This window comes from Talpa europaea (genome assembly GCF_964194135.1).
Source record: "Talpa europaea genome assembly, chromosome: 4".
Classification (NCBI taxonomy): Eukaryota; Metazoa; Chordata; class Mammalia; order Eulipotyphla; family Talpidae; genus Talpa; species Talpa europaea.
Window position 1 is genome coordinate 51,512,158 of NC_140070.1, and position 13,409 is coordinate 51,525,566.

The window sequence follows — 13,409 nt, forward strand, 5'->3', positions numbered from 1 at the left end:
GTGCACCGCGAACAATCATGTTCTTTTCTGAAGTGGGAAAAAAACTGTGACTCACCTCAGAGCCGCATGACTTGTCATCACAAGGGCCACTGTGTCCCACTTGTCAATGGCAAATGAAGTGTCTCCTTAGAATCAAAAGATTTGAAGTGGCGGTTTCCCAAGGCCGTGGGGATGGGGGAGGGTGTCCCTTCTCGGGATGGTTGGTGCCACAGAGGAAGTGGCTGTGCAGCAAGCCTAGATGGCCTTCAATCTTTAGAGGAGGATGTAATTTTTTTTAAGATTTATTTATTTATGCATACAAGAACTGGGGTACAGGCCAGAGATGCAAGGCATGAGAGGATTCACCAGAAACAGAGTAGGGAACAGAATAGGCAGATTGACTGAAATATAATGCTGAGGGGAGCAGCGGGCAAGTCAGGAGAGGTCTGCTGCACCATGTGTGTTTCTCCCTGGCCAACCAGGGATCGAACTCATGCTGCAGAGGCTGCGGATTGCTTCATAGTGCAGTGCTTAACCCCTTGCACCACCAGGGAGGCCCAGGATGTAATGTTTTTATAAAAAGGGTTTAAGATAATCAAGCGGGAGTGTGTTAACAGGCAGGGAGGGGCCTTGCAGAAATGGGTGCTGGTTGATGCAGCTGGTGAGAGGATGCTGAGTCCCTCCATGGCTTTACCCTCTGGGGCCCCAGCATCATTTTTTGCTTTCTTTCTGCCCCCACCCCATCCCGAGTGTTCTGGGGCCTTCAGTCTTCTTCTTCCCTGCCTCCCAAGCCCAGTGTGTGTGCCACCTGCCTTCCCTCATCTAGGGCTAGTCCTCATTCTTTCTTCCTTTCTCTTTATACTGCCTCCACCCTACTCTCTTTACCACTGAAGTCCCCAGGTCCCAGTGGTGCTGATGTCAGAGGTTACCAGAAGCTCTCCAGGTGGAACCCATTCACATGAGTCTTCACGTGAGTGGTGGCTGTCCTCTTCATCTACACAGAGGCAGGGCACACGCTCTTTAAAAAAGTCTTTACTGCAAATGGCATGAGTTTATCTTTTTTGGTTGCTGAGTAATATTCCATTGTGTATATATACCACATCTTCTTAATCCAGGCATCTATTTTTGGGCATTTGGGTTGTTTGTGGCAACGTGAGTGGAGCTGGAAGGGATCATGCTCAGTGAAATAAGCCAGAAAGAAAAGGAACAATACCGGATGGTCTCATCATAACAGGAATTTAGAAAACATAAATAAGGGATCAGGAAAAAGACTAATTATAATAAAATCAAAATCAGTAGGCAACTATAAACCACAGACACACTACATGGTGGGGTGGGGGGGAAGGGAGTAGGATCAAAACAAGGGTGGTGGGAATTTTACAGGGACTATAACCAAGATGAAAATGCATACATTGTACAAAAATTTAAAAATTATGTAAAAAACATATAAAATAAAAAAAAGTTAAATAAAAAAGAGTCTTTACCTCAGGGACTCTCTTCATTGTGGAACTTCAGACTACAAGTCAAGGGTGTCAAATTGATAGGGAAGATGTTTGAAACATCTGCCTAGTCTAGTCCCATAAATCTCACCCTGCTGGGTCCCAGGCGTGTGCAAATGTGGCTTCACACTCAGTATATGCTCTTCCGAATTAGGAATTCTGGGTCTTGAAGATATTATGAGATGTTGGCATTGATTCATTTCCCAGCAACCGCTCAGCAACCGCTCACCTTCTAAAGTGCCATATGGTTTATATGGGATGTTTTTAGATATGTAATATGAATTGAGGTGAATTAAAATAAACTCCATATTGTGAGAGGTTTTAATAAGAACATTGCTATACTGGCCAGGATAATTATAGGTGCCCTGCAGCATTTTCTATGATGGGATTGAGAAACACTGATATAGGCAAATAAAGTCGCAGGGATTGAAATTAAAAATAAGAAGGAATTCTGGTTCTAAAGATAAAGATATCTTGAATCTAGCTATTTCAAAATTGGTCCCTAAAGTGGTGAATTTAAGGAGGTGCTGAGAGGCACTAAACACCTACAAACTACTCTGATCTCATACCATATGAATGTGACTTTTGTGACTTTGCTAATTTAAATTTTAAAATGTTTTGTTTTTAAATTAAAAAAGTAATTTAGAGATCAGAATTATCACTGAAATGTAGAATGTTTATAGTCTTGAAGAAATCTCTTAAAATTGTCATATCTTCATTTTGCACAAGCTCTGTCTTCTTCCTTGTCTTTGTCAGCTCAGGCTGCAGCCACATGCCATAGATTGGACAACTTAAACCAGAGACATTTATTTCTCAGAGTTCTGGGGTACTGAGGGGCTGGGCAGTCCAAGATCAGGTGCCTGCCAATTTCATTTCCTGGTGAGGGCCCATTCCCAGCTTGTTGACAGCCACCTTCTCATGTGTCCTCACATGGTTGTAAGAAAGTTGTGGTGCTTTTTTTTTTTTTTAACTTGGTAAACTCTTTTTTTTTTTAATTTTTTTTAATTAATAAATTTTATTTTTATATTCCCCATACAATTGCAATCCCCCCATTCTGACCCCAATCCCTCCCCTCCCACCCCCCACCCCCCAAAAAGTGTCTCTGGTTCATAGTTTTTTGTTGATTTTGATTTTCACTTTCTTATAGTTATTCATTTTCCTGGTCCCTTATTTAAGTTTTCTAGATTCCTGCTATGAGTGAGACCATCCGGTATTTTTCTTTTTCTTTCTGGCTTATTTCACTGAGCATGATCCCTTCCAGCGCCATCCATGTTGCTGCAAATTGCATGGGTTTATCTTTTTGAATGCTGAGTAATATTCCATGGTGTATATGTACCACATCTTCTTGATCCAGTCATCTATTTTTGGCATTTGAGCTGTTTCCAAAGCTTAGCTATTGTAAATAGTGCTGCTATAAACATAGGGGTACAGGTGTTCTTTGGAATTGATGTTTCTGTGTCCTTTGGGTAAATACCTAGGAGTGGAATTGCTGGATCCTGTGGAAGCTCTATGTTTAGTAGGTCCAGACATCTCCACACAGCTCTCCATAGTGGTTGGACCAGTTTGCACTCCCACCAACAGTGCAGAAGAGTTCCTTTTTCTCCACACCCTCGCCAACATTTGTTGTTGCTAGTTTTTTGCTCTTATAAGGCCCAAGTCCTCAAGGATTAGGGCCCCACCCTTCTGACCTCGTTTAACCTTCATGCTCTCATAAAGGCCCTTTTAAATACAATCACATAGATGATTAAGAGTGTCAACAAGAAGTCGTTTTTGGAGATGGTGGAGATGGTGGATTCTGAGAGTGGAGTCCTTGGGTTAACACTGGGGAAATTCTCACCAGAGCTCTCCTTTCAGCAGCACTAATGAGTTTCCCAGGCGAGTTTCTCCATGACACAGAGACATTAGTTATGTCCGAAAAGGCAGGTTTATAGGGGTAGGTTTGCTACTAGAGAGGCCTGCATGGTCACAGGCGGGCAGGCTTGGGAGGAGAGCTGACTCTGCTGAGAGAGGTCGGTGAAGAGAAGCCCCAGCATAGTACAGGTCACTGGCAAGCAAGAAGGCTGTGCCCTGCGGAGAGACAGAGAGTTGGCTGTGAGGACCTCCTGCATAGGCACAGGCAGGCAGAAGGACTGCTGCCTTGTGCCAGTGCAGAAATTGCACTGATATAGTCTTCTATTCTTGGGGGGGGGAGGGACTCATTCTTTTGTGGGATTATTAACTGCTGTTTAATTAATTATTTCTAGGGTTGGCACCTAGGGATTCTTTCTCTATTTGCTTGGACTACTTCAATTGGGAAGTACTGGTGATTATTTTACAATGGCCCCAATATCCCCACCTCCAGTCTGTGCCTCTGGATTCTTTGCTTTTCTAACTTGTTTCACGAGTATGTTAATTATTTTTACTCCTATCTCCAGCTCTAGCCTTGTGATGCCTCCTTTCCAACTTTTCTATTCTTATCCTCCATCAAGCATGTCAATTGGGAGAGGGAGAAAGGACACACACCATTTCATAGCTTTTTGGGTTTTTTTTTAAAGATTTATTTATACAAGAACCGGGGTACAGGCTAGATGTGCGAGACGGCGAGAGAATTCACCAGAGACAGAGCAGGGAACAGAACAAGCAGACTGACAAAATACACTGCTGAGGGGAGCAGCGGGCAAATCAGGAGAGGCCTGCTGCGCCATGTGGGACCTAACCGACACTACAGAGGCTGCGGACAGCTTCTCAGTGCGGGGCTCAACTGCCTGCAACACCAGGGGACGCCCCATAGCGTTCTTCTACTAAAGAAAATAGCACTGAAATTTTTACAGGCTGCCTATTGGTAATCAGAAGTCCTGGTTGCCCTCCCTTTGAAAGTGGGTAGATATAAAAAACCTTAATCATACTTATGCTAACAATTCAGTGGTATATATAGACCAGGGCTTATCTTTCTCTCCCCTTATTCTGTTCCCTGCATAGACAGAACATTACCAGAAGAAGCTTGGGATGTAAATCACTTGATGCCCACAATGTGTATACCTAATAAAGGCCTCTCCTCCATGAAGCCATCTGAGTCATCCCTGGGTAGCAGGATCCTCCTCTGCTCTCCAGACTCCATGGAGAACTCTATCCTAATATTGTAGCTCACTAGTTACCTCTTTAGCATGCCTTTCTGCTCACTTCAGCTAATTTCCTGGAAGGCAACACTGTGCCTTACCCTTCCATATTACTTTGTGTTCAGTGCAAATTATGGTCCCCAGGGCATGATTGGTGCTTGCAGGTCAATGAGTGGTTGTTGAGCTCAAAAGAAGTGAATGGTGAAGTGAGGGAGGGGGGGAGGGAAGGAGAGAACAATCCGAAGATCTTTTAAAACCACCTAATGATTATCTTTTGATCCATTTTGTGAATCATCTTAAAATTCTGAAACTGCCCTCTGGAAGTTTCCCTGAGAACAACACATAGCAGACAGCTTACAAGATTCTGCAACATGTGTGGGGGCAACAGATAGGGTTGTCTGTGGGGGAGTCTGTGGGAGATATTCCAGGGCCACCTGACCTGGGCCTGGGGTTAAGAACCTGGAACCCCTGGAGGGGACATCACCAAAGACAATGTGAATAACTCAGTGATGTGGAGCCAGGGAGCCACACAAGGACAGAAAGGGGAGCAGGAGGTCCTCTTCAAGCATCTGTAAGCTTTCATGGTGTCCAGACATAGGGAGGAGCAGAAGACACAGACAGTGATAAGTGTTAGGACCCAAGTTGGGAGCAACAAGTGGGAATTAAATCCCAAGATGCTTTTTATATCATGTATTAAGTTGATACTTTATCCACAAAAGAATGGGTCATAATGGAAGTATTTTGTTGTTCAAAAGAATGCTGAGAATTTTAGGGATGAAGAAATGCTGAAGAATGTCACTGTGGCATTTGTGAAATGAATCACATTTAAACAAATATAACTTCAGGTCAAGTCATGGGGCGGGGGGAGAGGGGCTGAGGGAAGGCACTGGCAGAAGCTGTGTTAGAAACAGGCTCTTCCTCCAGCCACCCCTAGGCTGGGACGTAGCACTTGATAGAAGGCCTTTGCCAGGGTGGCCAGGTGGCTAGGTAAATCCCTCACCAGGCAGCTCCAGACCATGGCCCTGACAGTCCAGCGCCACTCACTAAAGCGATCATAATGATGAAGAGAATGTCATTTTAATAGGATTTTTACTTATGATGTGCTAATGCAAATCCCTGGAGCCTGCATTTAGTCATGTGCAAACCCAGACAAGAGCAGAGGAGACCGCCCAGCTGCCAGCTCAGACAGGAACGGTTTATTAATTTGCAGCCCCACCTGACTTTGATATTATTTGGATATGGTTGACTCAATGTCGCGAATTCTAATGATTTTCCTTTCGGAACTGCTGGTGCTCGGAGGGAAAACTGCTGATGTTTTACAGCATGTTCCACTTATTGGGAGACATAGCTTAAGAGACAGTCTTACTTGACCAGCAACAGGACAGGTGTCCCCGGCTCATAGGAGGAAAAACAAGGCATCTCTGAATAATTGCAATGAGCCCAAGATGCAGTGAGATTGTTCTGTGGGCTCCAGACAAGAGGGGGAGAGAAAAACACTACCGTGCCCTGGTTGGGGGGAGGGGAGGTGGGAGTGGGGGCAACCCTGTCTAGCTTATGGACACTGCAGGGCATTCTTTTAGAAATCCCAAACTCTAATTAAGGGCATTAAGAGGCAACACAAATGGGTGAAGATGCCTGGGTAAATGTGGGCCCTATTGCAGCTTCAGCCACCACGCAGCTCCAGGCCACACAGGAATCAGGTCCAGTGCTACAAAGCCAACTGTTCAGAAGTTGGAAATCAGGTTTTTAATGTAAAATCTTCTAATTTTTTTTGTAAGATGTATTTATTTATGCATACAAGAACTGGAGTACAGGCCAGAGGTGTGGGGGTGAGAGGATTCACCAGAGACAGAGTGGGGAGCAGAACAGGCAGACTGACTGAAATACACTGCTGAGGGGAGCAGCGGGCAAGTCAGGAGAGGTCTGCTGCGCTATGTGGGTAGCTCCCTGGCTGGCGGGGGATCGAATTCGTGCTGCAGTGGCTGCGGATAGTGCTGTGTCTTATCCCCTGGCATCACCAGGGAGGCCCCCTTCTAGTTTTCAATATTGTCTTATTTAAAAACGTGTATCATCAGATCAAACAGAAATGTTCTGCAGGTCCCTTTATCATCGGGTCACCTGTTTGAGAGTACTGATTTAAAAAAAAAAAAAAAAAAAAAGACCAAACCCACACAGTTACTTCAATACAGGGAAAACACACCATAACAAGTCTGTTTGAGAAGTTTGGGTATTCCTAAATGCGGACCCCTTGTCCTTTATAAGCACTTCCCATTAGCATCCTAGTTCTGCCCTCCCCAGTGGCGCAGCGGTTGAGCCCTGGGTTGCGAAGCTACCTGCAGCCTCTGCAGCGCCGGTTCGATCCCCGGCTGCTCCCCGGCCACCGGAGGAGGGTCCCACATGGAGCGCAGACCTCTCCTGCCGCCCGCTGCTCCCCTCAGCAGTGTCCTTGGGTCCTTCTGCCTGCTCTGCTCCCCGCTTTGGCTCTGGTGAATTCTCTCACCCTCCCGTGATTCTGACTGTACCCAGTGCTTGTATAAATAAATAAATAAATAAATCTTTAAAAAAAAAAAAAAAAAGAATGCCAGACTCCAGCGGTGGGCAGAGGGGGAGGGGTGTCCTCAGCAGCCCCTCATCATGCCCAGAAGGAGGGGCTGGTGTGAAGGGGTCAGGGTTCCCCTGATCCAGGCCTCTGGCATTGCTGGTGGTCTTTCTCCCTCCCACATGAAGGAGAGGGCCTCACAGCCCCACGTTCCCCAGAACAAATGCTTTTGAGCCAAATGTTCCAATTTATCTTGGGCCGAAGCCCTTGCCTGTCAAGTCCAATCTGTTTTTGTAGGATTGTAAAGCTCCTAGAAGTTACCAGTGAATAAATCCTTTATTCTGGGTGAGAAGAATGTTAGAATGATGCAGTCAGTTTACTTGCATCTGCTCTTTCAGCCACACTGGAGTTAAATGGGTTAGTTCAATCATTATTATAGCCAAGTGTCAAGGAGTTAATTGGAAAATGGTCAGTCCAGTCCAGACCAGTCATCTTAATGAGCAAAATCATTGAGCTTTGTCAACACTCTAATTCTACTGTTAAAGACTAACTCATGGGTCCATCAGCCATGCTTCCTCTCAGGGAGCACTGCCACTCTGCCCAGGGCCCTGCCCTGTCCACTGTCCTTTAGGGACACCTTCTCCCCCTGATGAACACCCTCCCTAAACAGAGGGAGAAAGGTATCCACAATCTCTTTTCTCATTTAGGCAGAATCTCAAATGACTTTTCTCAGATGCCAACTGAGCAGTTCTGAATGGATAGCCTTGGTCAGGGAGTCACAAAGATGGCAGCTCTCATGGCTTTGTTCCTCTGTGTAATACATAAAGCCCTTGATGACTCACACCACCACCACCACCCCTTGTCTCAGAGTCCTTCACTCTGCTTCTTTCCATCTCCAAGAATTCTATGCATTTTGGGAGAGGCGACCCTCATGGTATTAGCAGAGAAGAGGCCTCAGATCCACACTGGATTCCCTTAGTCCTCTGGAGTCAGGATGCTGGTGGAAAGGATGTCCTGAACAAACTCTACAAATAAGTTTTATGGGCCCCACCCCCACCCCTGACCAGAGATTGAAGGTACCAAGGACTACAAATCCCTAATGTCATCACCACCGAAGGGAGGATTGATGGGAACTGAGGGTGGAGTTCACCAACCAGGTTTGGTACATCACCAGACATGTGGGCCTTGGGGGGCCCTTGACTTTTTGCAGGCTTTCAGCATGCAAAAACTCAGCAGAACTGGTAGGATGCATTCATCAATTTATCTTTTTTTCTCCCTGAGTTTTTCCCTTCTTCATTTTCCCCTTTTTGTAAATAAACCCTTTATTAACCTTTTTGTGTGTGCCTGCACTTGAGTCTCATTATAAGTCCCTTTTTAGTGTGCAGCTGAGGACCCACAGTCAGGCAACCCATTTCACATCGGGGTTGCCTTGTAACAAAGACTGTGCAGTGACTAAATTTTCTGCCCCTGGAAAGGTAACTTCTGACATACTTTCCATTCTGGTAGCCTCACAGGAGGCAGCACTGGAAGTGGCGCAGGAAGAGAGAATACTCAAAGTCCAAGTGAGAGAGGCCTAGAGGGGCTTACACCTAAGAACATGAAGCCCTAATCTATGGGAAGTCTCTTATTTGTTTGTTTATTTATGCATACAAGAACTGGGGTACAGGCCAGAGGTATGGGGGGGCAGTGAGAGGATTCACCAGAGACAGACTGGGGAACAGAACAGGCAGATTGACTGAAATACACTGCTGAGGGGAACAGCAGGTGAGTCAGGAGAGGTCTGCTGCACCATGTGGGTAGCTCCCTGGCCAGGGATTGAACTCGTGCTGCAGAGGCTGCGGATAGCTTCATAGTGCTGTGCTTAACTCCTTGCACCGCCAGGGAGGCCCCCTCAAATTTATTTAGAACCAGGCTCAGAGAAGATGGACAAGTACACAGAGGAATGTACATGCGTGGGGATGCATCATCGGCTGGTGTAAGCTAGGGTGAAGTGACCAGGGGCTATTGTCTGGGGGGGCTCCATAATCCTGCTAATCAAAGTATACCACCTCTAAAAATCCCTATTCTTACCTAACTTTCTGCTAATCTTTACAAGTGAGGTAACTCTAGCTGATCTTGCTAATCTGGCCATGTCTGCCTGCTGTTTTCAGCTGATACTGGTTTCCCAGCATGTTCCTCATACTGTTACAGGGGAGGGAGGAGAGGGGGAACCCCAGAATTCCCGAACCTGCCCGCTATAAATAGTTTCTGCCATCCACCGCATTAAGACAAAACATACTCTAGTGCGTAAGACCTTCACTGGAAAGAAATTTTAACCCAATTAGTGTGCAATACAGAAAAGGAGAGGAATATAATTTCGAAATCAAGCACCCAAAGTTACCCATCCCCTTGTGAGTAAATATCCAGCCAAACAGGGTTGGCCCAAACAAAGCAGGGCTACTGAGGCCAAAAAGCCTGCCACAAGTCTAAGGCATCTTCTGCTGGGGACCCATAGGAAGGGGGGGAAAGGTGCTCAGCACATCTACGACAGAAGGCACACAATCAAGATAAAGGCTGCCAGTGTTCACCTCCCCACGTGTCTCTCAACCACATCTGTTTCAGCCAGTCCAAGGCCAAGAAGCAAGTGCTGTTTCTTCACATGTCTCTCTGCTTCTCATGCCTCCTCCAGGTCTCCTTCTGGCTCTCCATCCTGCTTTCTCCTTCTCTGACTCCTCTTGTCTCTGCTCAGCTCCCCTCCCTTAGGTGGTGCAGGGACTCTGGAACCCCCCTCCCCTTTTCTAGGGCACCTCCCTGTTACAATACCAGGACTTTTGCCCAGGTGAGAGGCCCCCTGCCTGACTACATTTTGACTTGACAGACAGGAACCCTGGGCACCAAGACAATGGGCTGAGGATCCCATATCTTCCCCTTTCTTGTTATTCAAGCTCGATACCTAGATAGGAGTCTGATTGAGAGGCAGGTAATGGCTGGTATTGGGAGAGTTGTAGGAAGGTCAGCATAGCCTCGGCACAAAGAGTTCTCTGGAACAAGTAGCACAGGGCTTTTAGAACTAGGAGAAAAAGTAACATAATAAACCTATACCAAACCAAATCCAGATTCTAACATTGAGACCTGAGAACCAGTTTTGTGGCTTCAGTCAATAGAAAATGTCATTTAAATGCACCAATGTGGCATTTTGTATTTCATATAATTGTGCCAATTGTTGCTGTAGCTTGTTTCTGAGGTCCATGACATCACATCCAAGGTTATTATGAAACACACCCATGATGTTGCCTTTGAACCTCTTCCCAGGAGAGGATTGTATTAAAGGAATGAGTTATGCACATAGAACAGTATTCTGCAGCACAACTGAGTTTGCTGAGTCGAGAGCACTTGTTGATGTTCACCAAGCCAGGATACAGGGCATCAAGTTTTGATCATTTTTTTTGATCAGTAATGGTTTTGATACTGAATGATGGACTCAGTTTCCTCAGCCAATAGGAAACAGAGTTTGAGGAAAAGGAAAGTAGTTTAATTTGTTGACAAACTGAGGAGGGCAGCAGACTCGTATCTGAAAGACCACTGTCCTGCTCTTTGTCAGAGAGCAGGGATATTTATACAAATGAGTAAAGAAAAGGGGAGATAGGCAAGGGTCTGCGAAGGGGATATAGAAAGTGTTGCATCAGCAACACCACACTGATAAATGGGAGTCGTGGAGCAGGCTACTCAATGCAGGATGCTGTCGAAAGAGCAAGAGCCTGGCCTTTTTATTCTTAGAATAATCATACAGCATCAGTTGTGTGGGGAATGTGAACAAAGAGAGAAGGGAGGCGTGAAACTAGAAAATGTGCTATGTCATCTATAGATTCAGGGGTCCTGAGTCTGCTCCTCAGGCACATCTCATCTGTTTGATGATTTGGTATTGTGATTGAAATCAAGCCTTAGATCCCCAGACATGGCATTCCATCCTTATCAAGTCATTCCACTGATCAGCTTTTGTCCACACATACACACCACACACACACACACACCCCGTGTTCCCAGTCATACCGCATGATGCATACTCTTTCCAGAGTGATCAGCTTTCTGCTCTTGATTGATTTGAAAGGCACCTTGTTGGGTTGGACTTCTATAACTGATTGACCCGGTAGCTCTGGCCTTGTACAGGAATGCAGAACCATAGCTAAAAAAGAAATGGTGGCTGGACAGGCCACTTAGGATTAGCAGACCCACAGGAAAGGTCAGCATGTCCTTCTGATGCAAGCATATGGAGATTTCGGGTGGGGGCCAGCTGGCTTTGTTAACACCTGCTGCTGTGTAACTTCCTTATTATCTTCTTAGGGCTGTCCTTCCTTTTCCTTAGAATGTAAGAAACCAAACTTGTTAAATACAAGAGACAGGGATGCCTGTCTGGTGGGGCAGGAAGAGAGACCTGTCCTGTTTCATTGCATCAATCCCCACTATCAGTTATGATCTTACATTTCTATGGGAGAAAGAGGTGCTGTTTCCTCTGGCCACTTCTTGCTGAATGGAGTCGTCATGGCCTCGGGGGAGGAGGGGCAAGTGGGGGGGGATTCTTATGGAAGAACCTGCACTTGCTGATGCCACAGCTCCTAGCATGATGTTAAGGCAGTGTGGCAGCGATAAGGTATACAACATATCAGAGTCGGGCCTCCCTGGTGGCGCAAGGGGTTAAGACACAACCTGTGATGCAAACTGCAGCCACTGCAGCATGAGTTCAATCCCTGGCCAGGGAGCAACCCACATGGCACAGCAGACCTCTCCTGACTCACCTGCTGTTCCCCTCAGCAGTGTATTTCAGTCAATCTGCCTGTTCCGTTTCTCCCTTCCTCAAGATGATGACATTTAGGATAGTCCTAACTGAAGTGGACCAAAGATAAATGTAATAAGTTACTGAAACATAATATTTCTCTACCTCATCCCAATTCTGTAAAATAGTAAACTAAATCTAATTTTAAATCATTTTACCCCTATTTGCATAAACTCATAGGGCAGAATAACCAAGTGGAATGTTTTGGTTTTGTTGAAAATTCCATAGGGCTTAGAGTGAGCTTTCAACATCCAGTCCATGCAGGCTTCAGAATTACCAAACTTCCCCTGAGATTTCCTCTTTTCAAGGTTCCCAGGGCTTTTTCCAGGTGTTGTATTTGTAACACCACATTGATAAATGGGAGTCATGGAGCAGGCTGCATAATACAGGATGCTGCTGAGCAAGCAAGATCCTGTCCTTTTTATTGGTAGAATAATCATACAGCAATTATGTGGGGTAGGAGGACAAGGAGAAAAAGATGGGTGAAACTAAAGAATGTGTTTTTGTCATCTAGGGCTTGGAGGGGTGCGGGCAGGCCAAGGATGGGACATGAGTCTGCTGACCAGATAATTCTTATCTGCTTGAACAATCAAGTGTTGTAATCGAAACCATATGCCAGACTCCAGGTCATGGTTCCAATCTTATCAACAAGACATTCCAATGATCAGCTTCTGGGGTCCCTTGTCATACGTTGGTCTTCTATCCCCAGGCGTTCCCGGTCATACCTCCTGATGTATGAGTCGTGAGTAAGTTTATGCATCTGTCCTCAGCAACCCGGGGAATTCCTGGTCATACCTCTTGATGCATAGCCTACCCAGAGTGATCAAGCATTTTGCTCTTGATTGATTTGAAAGGCACCTTGTAAGGTTTGTAACTGATTGACCGGTTTCTGGAGGGCAGTTCTGACCTTTGTATAGAAATGCAGAACTGCAGGTAACAATATTAGTGGCAGAATAGGCTGCTTTAGTCTAGCTGCCCCACATCCAGTGTTTTTCCAATCCTGCCTATGGAGACAAGCTTCACCTTTCAAGGAGGTCTTTGGAACCCTGTAAGGTGACAGGCTCTCTTGGCTCAGCTCAAATTTTACTCCCAAAAGACTCTTAATCAAAACCTTGTAATAAAACATGTTTCCAATTTTCTAGTTTAAGGAGAAATAAATAAAATTTCCTATTGAGTTTATGCAAAGATAGCCATATTGTCCTGAGAAGTACAAATATTGCCTATAAGATTTTTGGGAATGAGAAAGAGAAAAGTAAATGTTCCAGTTCACTCATATAAAGATATAAATTGCCACTGTTCTAGATCATTATCCAGGTTAAAGACAAACTTTTTAGAGATAAAAACCAAAACATTAAAAACCAATATTTTTTTAAAGTTCTTAAATATTATATAAGTTCTCCCCGGCATGTTTTGTCCAAGGTAGTAAGTTTTGATCTTTTGTTGGTATCATAAATCCAATTTTACTAAAGAGTCACTAGTTTTCTCAG

At 45.2% G+C, this 13,409-nt stretch overlaps 1 protein-coding gene across 2 annotated transcripts in view; it reads left to right on the forward strand.

Moving 5' to 3' along the window:
* The window catches only part of CLSTN2 (calsyntenin 2), a gene marked incomplete at both ends in the record, with an annotated part of 596,568 nt that overhangs the window by 495,218 nt on the left and 87,941 nt on the right, over positions 1 to 13,409 (forward strand). The window lies entirely within an intron of this gene.